Genomic DNA, 5000 nt, shown 5'->3' with positions numbered 1-5000 from the left:
GATTTTGTGACTTGGTGGTGATTTTGGTGAAAAACGAAAATCATGGTTTTGGAAAACTGGCTGGACTCAATCCTCACAAATGCCTCCAAAGTGATGTGGGAGAAGTTTGGGATCAAAAGGAATTGATCTTGACATGGTTGGTGCATAGCCAAGTTCATGATTTTGGATTTTTGGCTTGATTTTGTGGCTTGGTGGTGATTTTGGTGAAAAACGAAAATCATGGTTTTGGAAAAGTGGCTGGACTCAATCCTCACAAATGCCTTCAAAGTGATGTGGGAGAAGTTTGGGAGCAAAAGGAATTGATCTTCACATGGTTGGTGCATAGCCAAGTTCATGATTTTGGATTTTTGGCTTCATTTTGTGGATTGGTGGTGATTTTGGTGAAAAACGAAAATCATGGTTTTGGAAAACTGGCTGGACTCAATCCTCACAAATGCCTTCAAAGTGATGTGGGAGAAGTTTGGGATCAAAAGGAATTGATTTTGACATGGTTGGTGCATAGCCAAGTTCATGATTTTGTGGCTTGGTGGTGATTTTGGTGAAAAACGAAAATGTTGGTTTTGGAAAACTGGCTGGACTCAATCCTCACAAATGCCTTCAAAGTGATGTGGGAGAAGTTTGGGATCAAAAGGAATTGATCTTGACATGGTTGGTGCATAGCCAAGTTCATGATTTTGGTGTTTTGGCTTGATTTTGTGGCTTGGTGGTGATTTTGGTGAAAAACGAAAATCATGGTTTTGGAAAACTGGCTGGACTCAATCCTCACAAATGCCTTCAAAGTGATGTGGGAGAAGTTTGGGATCAAAAGGAATTGATTTTGACATGGTTGGTGCATAGCCAAGTTCCATGATTTTGGATTTTTGGCTTGATTTTGTGACTTGGTGGTGATTTTGGTGAAAAACGAAAATCATGGTTTTGGAAAACTGGCTGGACTCAATCCTCACAAATGCCTCCAAAGTGATGTGGGAGAAGTTTGGGATCAAAAGGAATTGATCTTGACATGGTTGGTGCATAGCCAAGTTCATGATTTTGGATTTTTGGCTTGATTTTGTGGCTTGGTGGTGATTTTGGTGAAAAACGAAAATCATGGTTTTGGAAAAGTGGCTGGACTCAATCCTCACAAATGCCTTCAAAGTGATGTGGGAGAAGTTTGGGATCAAAAGGAATTGATCTTGACATGGTTGGTGCATAGCCAAGTTCATGATTTTGGTGTTTTGGCTTGATTTTGTGGCTTGGTGGTGATTTTGGTGAAAAACGAAAATCATGGTTTTGGAAAAGTGGCTGGACTCAATCCTCACAAATGCCTTCAAAGTGATGTGGGAGAAGTTTGGGATCAAAAGGAATTGATTTTGACATGGTTGGTGCATAGCCAAGTTCCATGATTTTGGATTTTTGGCTTGATTTTGTGACTTGGTGGTGATTTTGGTGAAAAACGAAAATCATGGTTTTGGAAAACTGGCTGGACTCAATCCTCACAAATGCCTCCAAAGTGATGTGGGAGAAGTTTAGGATCAAAAGGAATTGATCTTGACATGGTTGGTGCATAGCCAAGTTCATGATTTTGGATTTTTGGCTTGATTTTGTGGCTTGGTGGTGATTTTGGTGAAAAACGAAAATCATGGTTTTGGAAAAGTGGCTGGACTCAATCCTCACAAATGCCTTCAAAGTGATGTGGGGGAAGTTTGGGATCAAAAGGAATTGATCTTGACATGGTTGGTGCATAGCCAAGTTCATGATTTTGGTGTTTTGGCTTGATTTTGTGGCTTGGTGGTGATTTTGGTGAAAAACGAAAATCATGGTTTTGGAAAAGTGGCTGGACTCAATCCTCACAAATGCCTTCAAAGTGATGTGGGAGAAGTTTGGGATCAAAAGGAATTGATTTTGACATGGTTGGTGCATAGCCAAGTTCCATGATTTTGGATTTTTGGCTTGATTTTGTGACTTGATGGTGATTTTGGTGAAAAACGAAAATCATGGTTTTGGAAAACTGGCTGGACTCAATCCTCACAAATGCCTTCAAAGTGATGTGGGAGAAGTTTGGGATCAAAAGGAATTGATTTTGACATGGTTGGTGCATAGCCAAGTTCCATGATTTTGGATTTTTGGCTTGATTTTGTGACTTGGTGGTGATTTTGGTGAAAAACGAAAATCATGGTTTTGGAAAACTGGCTGGACTCAATCCTCACAAATGCCTCCAAAGTGATGTGGGAGAAGTTTGGGATCAAAAGGAATTGATCTTGACATGGTTGGTGCATAGCCAAGTTCATGATTTTGGATTTTTGGCTTGATTTTGTGGCTTGGTGGTGATTTTGGTGAAAAACGAAAATCATGGTTTTGGAAAAGTGGCTGGACTCAATCCTCACAAATGCCTTCAAAGTGATGTGGGAGAAGTTTGGGATCAAAAGGAATTGATCTTGACATGGTTGGTGCATAGCCAAGTTCATGATTTTGGTGTTTTGGCTTGATTTTGTGGCTTGGTGGTGATTTTGGTGAAAAACGAAAATCATGGTTTTGGAAAAGTGGCTGGACTCAATCCTCACAAATGCCTTCAAAGTGATGTGGGAGAAGTTTGGGATCAAAAGGAATTGATTTTGACATGGTTGGTGCATAGCCAAGTTCCATGATTTTGGATTTTTGGCTTGATTTTGTGACTTGGTGGTGATTTTGGTGAAAAACGAAAATCATGGTTTTGGAAAACTGGCTGGACTCAATCCTCACAAATGCCTCCAAAGTGATGTGGGAGAAGTTTAGGATCAAAAGGAATTGATCTTGACATGGTTGGTGCATAGCCAAGTTCATGATTTTGGATTTTTGGCTTGATTTTGTGGCTTGGTGGTGATTTTGGTGAAAAACGAAAATCATGGTTTTGGAAAAGTGGCTGGACTCAATCCTCACAAATGCCTTCAAAGTGATGTGGGGGAAGTTTGGGATCAAAAGGAATTGATCTTGACATGGTTGGTGCATAGCCAAGTTCATGATTTTGGTGTTTTGGCTTGATTTTGTGGCTTGGTGGTGATTTTGGTGAAAAACGAAAATCATGGTTTTGGAAAAGTGGCTGGACTCAATCCTCACAAATGCCTTCAAAGTGATGTGGGAGAAGTTTGGGATCAAAAGGAATTGATTTTGACATGGTTGGTGCATAGCCAAGTTCCATGATTTTGGATTTTTGGCTTGATTTTGTGACTTGATGGTGATTTTGGTGAAAAACGAAAATCATGGTTTTGGAAAACTGGCTGGACTCAATCCTCACAAATGCCTTCAAAGTGATGTGGGAGAAGTTTGGGATCAAAAGGAATTGATCTTGACATGGTTGGTGCATAGCCAAGTTCATGATTTTGTGACTTGGTGGTGATTTTGGTGAAAAACGAAAATGTTGGTTTTGGAAAATTGGCTGGACTCAATCCTCACAAATGCCTCCAAAGTGGTGTGGGAGAAGTTTGGGATCAAAAGGAATTGATCTTGACATGGTTGGTGCATAGCCAAGTTCATGATTTTGGTGTTTTGGCTTGATTTTGTGGCTTGGTGGTGATTTTGGTGAAAAACGAAAATCATGGTTTTGGAAAAGTGGCTGGACTCAATCCTCACAAATGCCTTCAAAGTGATGTGTGAGAAGTTTGGGATCAAAAGGAATTGATCTTGACATGGTTGGTGCATAGCCAAGTTCATGATTTTGTGACTTGGTGGTGATTTTGGTGAAAAACGAAAATGTTGGTTTTGGAAAAGTGGCTGGACTCAATCCTCACAAATGCCTTCAAAGTGATGTGGGAGAAGTTTGGGATCAAAAGGAATTGATCTTGACATGGTTGGTGCATAGCCAAGTTCATGATTTTGGTGTTTTGGCTTGATTTTGTGGCTTGGTGGTGATTTTGGTGAAAAACGAAAATCATGGTTTTGGAAAAGTGGCTGGACTCAATCCTCACAAATGCCTTCAAAGTGATGTGGGAGAAGTTTGGGAGCAAAAGGAATTGATCTTGACATGGTTGGTGCATAGCCAAGTGCCATGATTTTGGATTTTTGGCTTGATTTTGTGACTTGGTGGTGATTTTGGTGAAAAACGAAAATGTTGGTTTTGGAAAACTGGCTGGACTCAATCCTCACAAATGCCTTCAAAGTGATGTGGGAGAAGTTTGGGATCAAAAGGAATTGATCTTGACATGGTTGGTGCATAGCGAAGTTCATGATTTTGGTGTTTTGGCTTGATTTTGTGGCTTGGTGGTGATTTTGGTGAAAAACGAAAATCATGGTTTTGGAAAAGTGGCTGGACTCAATCCTCACAAATGCCTTCAAAGTGATGTGGGAGAAGTTTGGGAGCAAAAGGAATTGATCTTGACATGGTTGGTGCATAGCCAAGTGCCATGATTTTGGATTTTTGGCTTGATTTTGTGGCTTGGTGGTGATTTTGGTGAAAAACGAAAATCATGGTTTTGGAAAAGTGGCTGGACTCAATCCTCACAAATGCCTTCAAAGTGATGTGGGAGAAGTTTGGGATCAAAAGGAATTGATCTTGGCATGGTTGGTGCATAGCCAAGTTCCATGATTTTGGATTTTTGGCTTGATTTTGTGACTTGGTGGTGATTTTGGTGAAAAACGAAAATCATGGTTTTGGAAAAGTGGCTGGACTCAATCCTCACAAATGCCTTCAAAGTGATGTGGGAGAAGTTTGGGATCAAAAGGAATTGATCTTGGCATGGTTGGTGCATAGCCAAGTTCCAAGATTTTGGTGTTTTGGCTTGATTTTGTGACTTGGTGGTGTGCCAAGAATCATGAAATTTTCAAAGTGGTGGTTTTTGAGTTTTGTTGGTTGGAAAGTGTCACAAATGCATGCAGAATGAGGTCTAGAAAGTTTGGTATCAAAACCAAGCCATCTTGATGTGGTTTTGAATTTTTGAAATGTTGGAAAATAGAGGGTTTTGAAAAAAATTCATGAAAATTCGAAACCTTGGCCAATCCTAACGAAACTTGGTGGGCACCTTCTTGATATTATTATGGGATGGACTGGA

The sequence above is a fragment of the Phaseolus vulgaris genome, chromosome 9 (assembly GCF_051622355.1).
Source record: "Phaseolus vulgaris cultivar YP4 chromosome 9, ASM5162235v1, whole genome shotgun sequence".
NCBI lineage: Eukaryota > Viridiplantae > Streptophyta > Magnoliopsida > Fabales > Fabaceae > Phaseolus > Phaseolus vulgaris.
This window is presented reverse-complemented; position numbering follows the sequence as displayed.